This window comes from Lathamus discolor, chromosome 21 (genome assembly GCF_037157495.1).
Source record: "Lathamus discolor isolate bLatDis1 chromosome 21, bLatDis1.hap1, whole genome shotgun sequence".
In the NCBI taxonomy this organism is placed as follows: domain Eukaryota; kingdom Metazoa; phylum Chordata; class Aves; order Psittaciformes; family Psittacidae; genus Lathamus; species Lathamus discolor.
The window spans coordinates 4,537,835-4,550,844 of NC_088904.1; the positions used below are offsets into that span (position 1 = coordinate 4,537,835).

The 13,010-nt window shown below is 43.5% G+C and overlaps 1 protein-coding gene across 8 annotated transcripts in view; it reads right to left on the reverse strand.

The window, feature by feature from the left end:
• The window catches only part of COMP (cartilage oligomeric matrix protein), a 36,920-nt gene that overhangs the window by 17,486 nt on the left and 6,424 nt on the right, over positions 1-13,010 (reverse strand). For 4 of the 8 annotated variants that reach the window (XM_065699806.1, XM_065699807.1, XM_065699802.1 and 1 more), the window contains one exon: positions 357-478. The exons of 2 other annotated variants lie outside the window; for them this stretch is intronic. The gene's annotated coding sequence lies outside the window, so the exon portion shown is untranslated. Of the gene's footprint in view, positions 1-356; positions 479-1,749; positions 1,768-11,007; positions 11,048-13,010 lie in introns of those variants that run through there. 2 more of the 8 variants (XM_065699803.1, XM_065699805.1) reach the window with 2 other exon arrangements.

Sequence of the window (13,010 nt, forward strand, 5' to 3'; positions counted from 1 at the left end):
AGCAAGTGGGGAGTGAATGAAAATGCCCCATCACACATCCTACAGAGAAAGTCTCTCCCCTGAAATGCTGTTAGTCGCTATCTGTCCAGCTCATGTCTGAGGATGCTGCTGTCCAGAGGTGAGAGGCATCAGCCTCTGCAGGCTGCTCACTCCAGGACCCTGCTAGATGCCAAGCAGTGAAGCCTGTTAGGAGCTGTTATGGCAGTGGAGAGTTTTAAGGGAAAAACACATTATTTCAACAGAAGCCTGATGGGTCATTAATAGAGGCAGTTCTAGCCAACTATTCAGAAAAAAATCTGTTTTTTTTCGACTGGGGAGAAGTCATAAAACTCCAGAAAGAAAGAGATGTAACTCACATGGAATGAAGAGTGGACAAGGGTCACTTGTGAGATCATCTCGGAAGGAGCTGACGTCAGATTTGCTTTGTATGGAGAAATAAATGTGTATGTAGAACGATAAGACAATCAAAGTCCTGGTACTACAAAAACAAATGAAAAAGGAACTATTCAGTACAAGGCAAATAAAATAGGTATGAGCAGCAATGACATTTTCTGCTATCTATGCAAAATATTACCCAGTGATAGCAGGACATCAAACCAAACAAAGCCACATGGAAAAACCCTTTGAAGTAATTTCTGAGAGTGTGTGACACTGGCCTGTAAGGCAGTGTGACCCCAGCCAGCAAAGGATCCAGGAAGGGATCTAGCAAGTGATCCAGGAAGATCTCTTGAAGACTATCAGGAAAAGTCCTGCTTCCTCTGTACAGAGCTCCATGTTCTTCTGAACACTTTCAGCTGCTCAGAACATGCCCTTTTATAATACTAAACATGGTGATCATGTTACATGTAAAATTCACTGTATTTTCTAATATGTCTATCATTTGACATCCGGATTAACTTATCAAAACCATATTATAGAGATGTTAGATAATTTTCTTGAGTTTTACTATGGACTGAAGAAACTCAAATAATTGGCAATATAAGGAAGAAATCTTCCAAGCTCCTGGAGTCACTGCAAAGGACAAAAGAAACAGAATGACCCCCTCTCTTGTGAAAAGCACCTTGTGTGGACAAGCTGCAAGTCACCAAAGTATTTGGAATATTCAGGGCTACCAGCAGCGGACCTGGATCTCTTCACAGGGAAGAGAAAAAGAGAACTTGGACAATGTGGACATCCTGCAAGGACATTCCTACCTCTGTTATCCTCTGCAAGAGAGTCACTAATAATGAAGTTATTGGCAAGGCTGGAGACCATACCGACCTGGCTCACAAGGAGCACATGTTACTTGTAAGTAACTCTGTAGTTAGCTGGGGTGTTCCAGCCCAAACGGAAAACTGTGAGTATGTACTTAGAAGATGCGCTTAGTGAGTATGTACTTAGAAGAGTAAAGTCAGGCATGTTCCATGCTGAGGAATGACCTTCATTGCCCTCAGCAACAATTAGTGTAGAACAGCACAGTGACACAACAGTGCTTGATGTTGCTCACTTGTGCACAGCATATTAAATCTGCATTAAGCCAACTTTAAATATATGAACAAGTAAGCTGTCTGCATACTAAGGCAGTGATCAATACGTCTTGGCATTCTTCTAGAAACCCAAAGCCATTTCTCTTCAGTCTGCAACAGCTTCTGGGATCATTTCTATTCATTGACAGTAGCAAAATAACTACAAATAAATGTAATTTGTTTCTCCAGAGCTTCCTTGAGCTGAGCAAGACATGGTGTCTCCACAGGCTGAGGTCATTCCTACCTTTATTTTCCTTGGACTCATTTTATACCTTTCTGTATTCAGATCTGAGGGCTAGAAATCCTTGTAAATCACCACTTTGACACAGCTTAAACACGTAGTAGCAGATCAGAAAGTGTTTGGTAGTGGCTTGGTTATTTCTGGGTGCTGTTTCTGTTTAAAAAAAGACATTCAAAAGGAACTGATGTATTTGAATTTCTTATTATCTGATGGGGAAACAGCTTTCAGGTTTGTCTATAACTTCTTAAGCATTACTGATTAAAAAAGAAGTGAGCAGCCGACAGTGTTTGTTTGGGCATCAGTGTGGAAGCGCTTTAGAACTGCATGGTGCCAAGGTTAGTTACACCTTTTTTTCCTGACTGGAGTTGACATCACAAATGAAAGCACACAAACAAACAACAAAAAGAAAAGCTCATCCTAGTTTAAAGTTTAAATATTTTCCATCTCTGTGTTTTTAACTAATCTTTGCCAAGCAGAGGACAAAAGTCAGAAGGAAAAAGTTATTTTTCAGTCTTGTAAGGTCAAGTGCTAAAAATAAGTGAAAAACATCTACACCCTCCTCAATGGTATGCTGAGTAGTTTACAGTGTTTCTTATATATTTATGGTCATAAGAAACCAAATTATACAAAAGATGGTTTCAAGAAGCATCTCCTCCTTTTGCTCCCAATACGGAATCAATAGTACCAATGCACTCCTCACAAAGACATCTCTACCCTCTTCTAAAACACTTCCAGTGACAGAGACTCCACAATCACCCCAGGCAGCCTTCCAATGCTCTATATCCCCACTGTGAAAATGTTTCCAAGGATATTATTTAAGCCCATTGCTTCTTATCTTATTCCCCATGGACTCAAAGAGCAGATTAGTCCCTTCTTTGAACGAGCACTAGATATTTGAAAACTTGCATTTCAATTCCATACTTGTGCAAAAGAGCCTGGTTATGTCTGCAGCAATACGAAAGGTGGAGATGAAAAATGATCATAGTCATTGCACACTTGAAGTCTCAACTGAATCTTCATCAGTCAGTATTTTTGTTAACTGTCACCATGCATAAACTATCCATGACTCAGAAGATGCATTGCCTGTTGTGTGAACTGCTGGATTACAACTGGAGTTGGACCAACCCGACACATTTCACCCCGAGTAGATCAGTGAGAAGCCCAAATACATCAGCAGCATTATTTTGAATGCTATTGTCTAACATTTACAAACTCCAAAGATACACACGGTGAGGACAGGCACTGAAGTGTGAGGCCCAGCTTCAGCCTCCTCCTACCTTTCTATTATATGCTTCCAGATGAAACAAAAAACTACTTTTAAAAGTTTGCAAAACATGATTTTATGGCTTGATTATGTACAAATACTTATTCATCCGTTGCTAAAACACGACCTCAACAAACAGGATTCCTAAAGGATCTGCTTAGAGCTACTTGCAGTCCTGAAGCAGCGAAGTTTAGATACTAACTAAATAACATAAAGAACAGCACCAATGTTTTATGGAAGCAGGTTCATTATTTGGCATGGACACCAAGGGCAACGAAGATGTTACACACAAAACCCAGCAGCCCAAAACAGGTAAGAACACCCCTGTTCACTTCAGTCATTGCAAGATGGAATAATCCATTCCAGGTTGTGGTTTCTTACATGTTTGAAGAGTTACGGCTTGCTGCAGTCTGGTTTATGTCTCTAACTTTGAATTCCTCAGGAAAGCAAGAACTGGAGGGCGTGGAAGACCTTTTATCAGTGCTTCTAATGGCGTTTTCATTTAGTCAATGGCAAACTGCAGTGACAGAGAATGGAGCCGGCAAAACAAACGGAATGGCTCCATTGTGCATTATGCTAAATTGATTCTCAGTGTTCCCTGTCCTGCAGATGGCATTTAACTCATGTCAGCAAAGCCATTTATATGAGCTAAAAAAATGCCACACAACTCACTGTGGCAATAGGCAGAGTGACAACACTGGGCCATGGCCATGCTGTCACACCAAGAGGCACGTTGTAACAAGGACATCTCCTGGGAGGAAGCTGCTCTCTCCACCACAGCAAGTGGGGCCTTCCTGGAAAGAAGATGAGAGTCTCAGAAGGGTGAACTTTCCTGCTCACTCCTCTACCACTATTAGGAATGTGATGACTTTCATATTTACCACGTGTGAGAAGTTGGCTTTTGAGTGAACATCAGTTTTCACCCTGAACATTTTCTTAGAGCTTTGAACAGAGCAGAACACAAACACCATCATGTTAATATACAAAAATAGCTGCAAAATGGTTTCTCAAAAAAGGCCTGGAGCTGCCTTCCAGACTCTGGGGGAGGAATCCTACAGAAAGGCAGAGGAGCCGAGAACACATTCAAACTCTTCGTTTCATTCTGAGCTCCTAACCCTCAACCAAAAAGTAATGAGAACCAGTGCAAGCTGAGTAGGGCTTTTCCAACATTATTGCTGTTGAACAGCCAACACAACAAATTTAATAAGCAGGAGACATTTGTAACAAACACATCACAAGGAATTGCCACCTGATGCCTTTACTAACTCCTTCGGCTTTCTTCTTTCTTTCGTGTAATTTAGTGACTACTGGGGCAGGGGAAAAGAAAGGTGCAAGTCTGAAAATGTCTGTGTATCACCAGGACAGATTCTCTGCGCCTCTGGACCTGTCCTAGGGAGCTCTCAGTAAGAATCAGAAGCAGCTCCTCACCCACAAGGTTTTTGTTTCTTGGTCTTTCCAATGAGACTCCCAACAAGATAAACCACTTGGAGAAGCCATGAGAGAGCTGAATGGTCTCACTTGTCATTGCCACACTACTCCTGAGGAAGAAAGAATCCTCTCCACAGACGTGGAACTGAGTCATTCAGAAGCTCAGCAGCTTCCGCTCGGTCACACCGTGCAAGCAAATTGAACCTGGAAGCCCAAAGCGCCTGCCAGCACTGTAATAACTAAACCATCTTGCTTCTCTGAAGAAGGGGAACCTACCCTGACAGACACTGGCAGGGAAAAGCACATGCATATTCATCTAAACTAAGTGATACTACATATTGTCTGGGCAGCCTTACCACCACTGCAAGGATCTTCCTGGAAGTGCCATATCCTGCCCACGCTGGCTGAGAGAACAGCACACGATGTTGTGGGAACTCTTGAGGAGCACCAGCAAGAAAAGCTGGACTTTTACAAGAGAAGAAATTATCCAACAACTATAGTCCTGCAACAAAGTAAGTGCACAGTAAGAACATCACAGTTCAGCTTCACTACAGATGTGAAAGGAACAGCAAGAGATGAGGCCAGTTAACACGCTGGTGACAAAGCCACAATATAGGTCTAAGGTCTCTCCAGAGACAGGGCTACAAGATCACCCTGAACTGTCCTTCATTTCAAATACAGTCCAGAACTTCCCAGTGGCTTCCTCAGTTTTGACAAGCTGATTTGTATCTCTAGAAAGGTCGCAGCACTGTCAAATGTTCCACACTCCCAGGTCCCACATGGATAATCCCACCCCTTCCAAGATCCCTGAGACCTTGTGTCAACATGATCCTGTCTGAGGAGAACTAAGACACCTGGAACTAAAATGCTTTTTACATGAGGGCAGGAGGCCAAGCAAAGGGCCCACAACTGTATCAGACCTCAGCCAGTTTTGCTTTACCTCTCACATAAGCCTGCAAAGACAAACTGTGACAGATTGGAAGGCCAAGGGGCTGAAAAACAGTGGCACACTGGGATGAAGAAGGGCTCTCCCATCCTCCCATTCCTCCCCAGCAGCTCGCTGTAATGAGCCTTACAGATGGGGTGGTCAATGCTGCCAGAGCTTCTTCTCCCCACCGCCACCCTGCTCAGCACTGTTCCCCAGCATATGTTGTAATCACACCCCCAGAGGGTTGTTAAAACCCTACAGGAAACAGCTCACATTTTTTCCTTTACTATTCATGCCATTTTCTGTTCTGGGCAATAAAGAGTTCTAACACTGGATTAAGCAAATTTGCAACAATAGGCTTCTATTGCTCCAGCAGCCAGCAGGAGCTCAGACTTGTCGGGAGACCTGGGAATAATTAACTGAATTGTACTGGAAAAAAGGAGAAGACTGGAGGCTGTTTTGACCAACAGAGCTGCAAGCTGGTGTGATGGTTAAGCCATCATGTCTTGCTGGGAATTATTGTTGGGAGTATCATTAATGCTCAGAGTATGCAGGTTTTGTCAGTACAACTGCTTTGGCCGTGGTCTCCCTTTTTGGTTTTTGCTACTAAAAGACACCTCCCAGCGCCATAATGACAATAACACAGTTTTCCTGATTGCTCAGGATGCACTAAGTCACTTCCCAAGACTCTTCAGGACTGCAAACCTTACAAACTAACGTTTTTCTAAGCAGACTGATTTTTCTTTTCCCCTAAATGATGTATATAATTCATCTCTGTGGTCAAACCTTCTTATTGAGTAATCCAGGGGTCTTCAGCAAGAGTGTAAACAGGAATTGTGTCATTGCAGAAGGGACTGGAAGTGCTCAATGCTCTGAGATCACACATGTAGGTGGGCAGACAGTACTTTTTAATAGCCTAGGGACTCTCTTAGGGAGCATTGACTGGGTTTTGAGTGTGTACCAAGAGTTTTTAATTCAAAGGAAACATTTGGCATTGACCCCTTCGGAGGTAGAACACTGAACCCAGGGGAGCCTGGAGATGTGCTTGGATCCTGCTGGAGCTGTCTGCACCCGATTAGTTCAGTAGCTACACATAAATGCACACACTGTATATGAATAATACTATTTCTGTATCATATATACAAGCATTACATAGATGAGTGTTTGCTGGCCTCAAATTACTGCCTTCTAGCCACAAGTTGGCACATGGCATCAGTCTTCTGACAGACAGCTTCAGAAAAAAAAAAGATCATTTCCATCGTTCCTTTCAGCAAGGAAGATCCCAGGGAACCTGACAATCTCTTCATACCTAATACCACCAGAACATAGACACCTCTGGGACAGAGAGCACAGCCAAATACATAACAGAGTGCAGAACAGCAGGAAAAAAGGGAAACATTTGGCTTGGGACTCCAGAGAAAACCTTGCTTTGTGTAGAGCAAGCCAAGGAATGGTTAGCAGCCATTCACAGGAGACAGATCTGCTCTTGCTATGGTCACAGCCCAAAGATCCACAGAGAAAACATGAACCTCACAGTTTACTCTGCTCAGAAGTATGAAGCGGTAAGCTACCTTTCCCAACAAGCTGGATCAGTAGTTTTAATCACCATGTTCTGACAGACCACAAAGCTGCCCTTTCTGTGGCCATCTCAGGGGAACATGAAGCAATTTTCCATGCCAGATGTTATATTAAGCAAACCTGTTCAGGTCTCCTGGATCCATGCAGCAAAAAGCTGTAGCTTTTTAGTAAGTGTTGATTCAAGATTAATGATAGTTCTCCTGACACTTCCTCTCTCACCGACTGCAACAGGGGCTGGTTCTTTTCTTCCCATTTGCTCTTTTTCACACAACTGCTCCATAGCAATTACCCCTCCTGCTTACATTTAAAAAAGAAAACACACCAGAAACCAGAAGGAAGATCTCTGGTGTGATTTAACAGCTGGAAAGAAGCAAAACCAGCATCAAGCAATCAGGTCTTCTCAGGACACCAGTGATCAAAAGACCACTGTTGAGGTACTCTGTAGAAATGTACTTTGCAGTCAGCTGCTTGCAGGAGCCATAAAGCTTTTCAGTGGTAAAAATGAGAGTTAACTTGTAAGAAGAGGAAGAGGATAGATCACTCTGTATTAATCCCCCCTTCATATCTTCCCCAGCTATGGGGATGCTGAAAGCATTAGGTCAGAAGTCTGGCCATTGCTTTCTCCAAACTAAACTCTTCAAAATACCCAGTGAGAAAGAGAAAGGAGGAAAAGAAGTAAGTCACTATATGCAACACTCCTATGCCTCACACACTTTAGTTTTGGTTATGAGTACTTTAACACTTGCATACAAGGGACACGGAGGGGAAAGCCTTTAGGAATTACAATGAAAATTCTTCAAGTGTAGGTGCTTTCTTTAACTGCTGTGGAATCAGGATGACTGGGAGACTCACTGAGGGCACAAAGAACAGAGGGATATAGGAAGGACCAGCAGCCTGTCAAAGCTGTTCTCTAAAGTGGTCTTATTATCCACTTGTAAAAAGAGAATCTTGAATATGAAAAAAGAAAATGGGGTTATTATCACAGCAGAGCCTTAGTATGCCACAGAAATCCTTCTTCCTCTCATGATGGTGGCAGAGCAGAACATTGTCTCGATCTTGATTGCTTATACCCCACTTCAACCAATTAAGAACTTTGGTTAGATTTTAAGCAAACAAGAACGAATCCTCTTCTTGGAAACTGTCCTTTAAGCCTTCATTAATTGTTCTCAAAACCTTGACCACAAAAGGATGCCAGTTCCTCAGGCCTGTGCAGAGAACGGTAAACTCAGTACCTTGTAGACAGAGCCCATTGTAGCACAAGGCAGTGTATCCTTCACAGTGCTGTCCCCCTTCACTGCCTGCCTGAGGTGCTGCACAGGCTTTTCTGTCAGACAATTATGGCTGTCAGAGGAATGAAGAGACAAAGATGTTTGCAGGGCCCACGCTCTGGGGGTGGGAAGGACAGGTATCGTCCTCAGAAGCAGCAGCACTTTGTCTCTCTCAAAAAAGAGATCTCATCCAATATGAAGATGACTTGTCAAACAGAAATAACAGCACAGAGCCCGGCAGCTGAGCCCTCACTCACATCTGGTTAAGTAACAAGTGAAATACTCAGCTATTCTCCTGCAGAAGGATCTCCCCACTTGGGTGCAAAGCACACAGCTATGACTCAAAAACGTCACCCAAGCTTCCATAAACAATCCATAAACTTCCAAAAACGTTATCCATAGCTTCCACAATGCTAAAGAGAACTATGCTGCCTCATCCTGACTACCAGGAAGTTACAAAGCAGTGCAAGTCAAAAGAACCAATTCAAGAGGCCCATGAGCCTTAAGGTAAACAGTTGCATTTGTGAAACTGCTTGTTTCACCAGCCTCAAGGATTATGGAAGCAAAGGAGCCATGTGCTTTCCCTGCTGCTCACGCTGTCAGCCTGTCTCACCATACATCTCTTTTCACAGAACGTTTTCTTTCCCTAAGCCTCGAGACATTCTGGATTATTGGCTTCATCCAAAAATTGGGCTTCTTTATACAGCATTTAGAAACTCAGAGGAAAATTCGACATCATGCAGACTCTGAGCTGTTGGGTTTTTCACCTCTAGAGATGGAAACATGGCACGTACAGGCTGAGGAGCCGGGGGAAGCTCTCCAACAAGATCCAGTCTGGAGACTGGTCCAAACCTCTGGAGTTTTCAAGAGAATATCGGACCAGAAATCTCACAGGAATGAGCTGGCTCTGGAGAATTCTGGCAATTCCTTCTCCTGACCCCACCCAAAGCTGAAAAACAGTCACAAAAGCAAATCTTTTCCACACAGTTTTTCAGTATCTCGGTCTGTGTAAAGATTCAGTCAGTCCCTGCTTCATCTAAACAGCTCTTCCCATCCGAAGCTTGCAAGGACACGTATCAGCTGAACTGTGACAGTCACAGCATTACTTTGATTTTAAATCCACATGGAAACTTGAAGTTTGATCCTCTGTGTTTCTGCAATGCTTCCTTCACTAAAGGCCAATTACTCTTGGCTAGCACAGAGGCAGTTTCTTCCATTAACCTTTCCTCAAGCCAAAGCACTCTGGGTGTAAGCAACACTGAGCTCCTGAGACAATGACTGCCAGAGAAATACCTATCATGACAGTGGAATCCAAGAGCTCTCCCTGAGCAGCTGCCTTGTCTCTCCTTGACATCTTTTCAGTCTTTAAATGCTTCCTGCACAAGCCATTCCACCCTTCAACACTTCTTCCAGGAAAGCACACACAATTCCAGGAACCCCACGCCTCAGGTGAATAAATAGCAATGACAAAAGCAACTTTCTACTGGCAAGGCAGGAGCCAATGTTGAAACCTTGAGCCTCTATACACAGATGCAGTAAAGGCTTTCACGAAGGCCAATATTTCCCAAGGAAATCAAATATCAATGCATGGTTTGGACAGAAGATCTTCTGGAAAGAGTAATGAATGTGTCTAACCCTGTACACTCAGCAAAATCTGATCTCACAGCCTGAGATCATTTGCTGGCTTCAAGTCACATCTGGGAGTTACTCCTACCACAGTGGGAAGAGAAGTTGTTTCTAGGGATATCCAAGTTCCACTTCTAAATCTCCCTATAAACCAGGAACTTTTGCCATTTAGAACTGCAGGTGCCCCCACCCTTCTTTTCTGTTGTTTTGGGGTTTTTTCCCAGATGAGGTTTGTGGTGGCCTCTAGTGGGATATGGAACAAATAGTATAAAAGGGGAAAAAGGAGCATGGCACGTGCAGCCTCCCACCAAGCTGACCAGGCCTTTGGCTGTTCATCGCTGAATTCAGTGGGAGTTTGTTTTAAACTACCCATACCTGCCAGGAAAGGGCTGATCTCCATACCCTGAGCCACCAATCCAGACCACTTGCAGCACCAGGATGGGCCATCCTCTAAAGAAAAAACCTCCAACAGTACAGCTTTTAAATGCCATTTTTGATGTTTCCTGATGTTGATCAAGCCCCCAAAAAATAATCTCCCTTGTCTTGTTTCAGCCCTTCCGCTTCCTCAGTCAAGGAGGTGGATACAGGTTGTAACTGGATTTTTTTTTGAGCCCCAAGAGAAGAGCTCAGGATCAGGCTGGGATCATAGCAACCATTCCAAGCTGTTCCAGTGCTCCAGTTAGCACAAGATCTTCTGACTTCAAGACACATGGATTGACTGTGAGTGAATATAGTACTTATTACAGTTCTAATACCTTCCTCCCCTCCATTCCCTAGTAAGACCTCATGCTCACAAAAAACATTGGGTTATTTATCCTGTCACTCCTCAGGATTATTCTAATATGGCTTTTCCATCATGACCTTGCATGCTTTGGGCTTTTCACAGCTCTTTATTGCACTGTGCAATTCCGCCTGCTGTAGAAGTTCTTCTGCACCTTGGCCAGTGGCCCTGCGTTGCTCTTGATCCAAAGGAGTTCATTACCCAGTGTTCAATGTTGCTTTTTTGTTTAAATGACATCATTACTAAAGTGCTATTTTGAATTATTGCTCTCCAGACCTTCTTCACATCCTTTCGCAATCACCTCTTCCAGCAAAGTCACATACTAATCTGCTGCCAGGGTGGTGGTCTCATCTGTTAGTATCTTGTCTGAGACTGAAATGCCACTTACTTGCTTCTCATTAGAACTTTGCTCTGTCTTCACACTCGAGCTGAAAAAAAAAGGCCATAGGATCTAGTTTAACATTTCATTTTCTTAATAACATTTGCTAACAGCTACATAAAAAATGCCTGTGTTCTGAGTTTCCTCTAAATGACATAAGCCTCATGGATTTCTGGGCCAGAACTGAAATGCTGTTTGAAAACTTCTGTTTGATCATAAATCAAGCCTAATAATTTCCTTTTTAGTAAAACCAGCCCCAGTTCAGAGTTTCCAGCCTCCATGATGGGTCCATAGTGTTGCCATGAGTCTTGCTCAGGGGCCAGGAATTCACAGAGACTCCACTTTCATCACAGCACCTGTAGCAGCTTCTGCAACGTGACTCTCCAATGGCACCACTTGATAACTGCTGGTCTGCATGACTCCAGAGGGAACAGCCTGGAACGACTCCTTATCCCTCCATCTCTTCATAGCTCTTCCAGCACCCCTCCATTTATTTACTGGCTGTCACACTGGCTGCCTTCCCCAGTGGGAACTCTGCCTCCTCACACAGTGCAAGGAAAGCCAAAAGCAAAGGCTCGCTGGGCAGTTAATTTGGGAGTACTGCTGAAAGCCTGGTAGATAGGACCCAGAGAAGGTCCTGAGGCGTTACCATGTTGCCTTGGTAGCTGCTGCTACGAAGGGAGGTCAGTAGGTCCTAAATAATCCAGTCTGAGGAAGTCTCAGTAACCAGCACTACCAGGCTAGGGTGGGAGAATCACTCCACCTCTGCCCTGGCTTTGCAGCTGAGGAGCAGGCAATGAAACCATACAGTGACCGGGAAATCAATAACCCTTAGCAAAAGAACTCCATGAAGCACTCCTTAACAACAACTCGATAGTGGGAAACTTCATTTTATGCAAGCAGGGGCAAATCCACTGTATTTTAAGCCCACAGTGTTTAGGAAGTAGGTATAATCAACAGAAACCTCCACTCTCAGGAGTACACTGTCCAGATCTTTTCATATGCCATTTGATGAAACTCCACCAGTGGCGTGGGTACCTTTCCAAGGAACTCCTGACTTCTGGGAAGGCATTACAAAGCTGTTCTGTAACCATTGATGACCTGCACTCAGTACTGGCTTGGTTCCTCTTCAAATCCACAACATTCTGCAAAGAAAACATTCTTTCCACTTCAAGCAAGCTTCTCCATCCTGAAACCAGTCTGGTTCAGGCACCCAAGCTCTTCCTGCCCTGCACTCACCCCAGACATCAGAAATAGAGACTTTCTAAGGGAAGGGCTTCCATGACAGCAAAATAACTGCAACACCTAATACATCTGGTCTCCTTAATTCTAGACCTGGTTTTTCTTCAGGCAAGAAATAAAGGAGAAGCAACTGTTAATATTACTAACCTTACCTATAGCTGCCACTATGAAAGTGCTTACACTTACTGTTTTCTGAACCTTTGATATCTGCAATGAAAGGAGAAGGCCTCGCTGGCAAATGCTGTATTTCACATCAAAAGGACCTGAGATACCCATGAAAAAGCCAGAGGGAATAATTCTTGAGAGCTGGAGACCTGAAAATCAAATGGTTCGTGGTCCAGGACAAGGACCTTCATGGATGCAGGTGTTTAGCCCAACAGGAGTCTGAACCACTCCTTCAAGTCATGTAGCCACATTATATGGCTGAACACACATTCTTACATGTGTGTTTAGATACCCCCCAGCAAAACCCAAAGGGCAATACACCTTATTATGGGATGGCTTGTATTATTCCTTTTTTTAAACAAGTGCCAAACAGACCTCTCCCACAGCAGGAACAAAGAATTACTTGGAAGGATTCACTTTCTATGTAGAGTATGCAAGTATGTTATTCACTTAAAGAAAAAGCAAAGAAAAAGGCAGGGTGGGACTCCAAAAACACTGGTTTTCAAGCGATTTGCTCTCTTAAGATACTCTTTATGAAAACAACCTCCTATTTAACCCTGTGCGTGCCACCTTCCCCCAAGGTTAAAAACATGTATGTAAAGCAG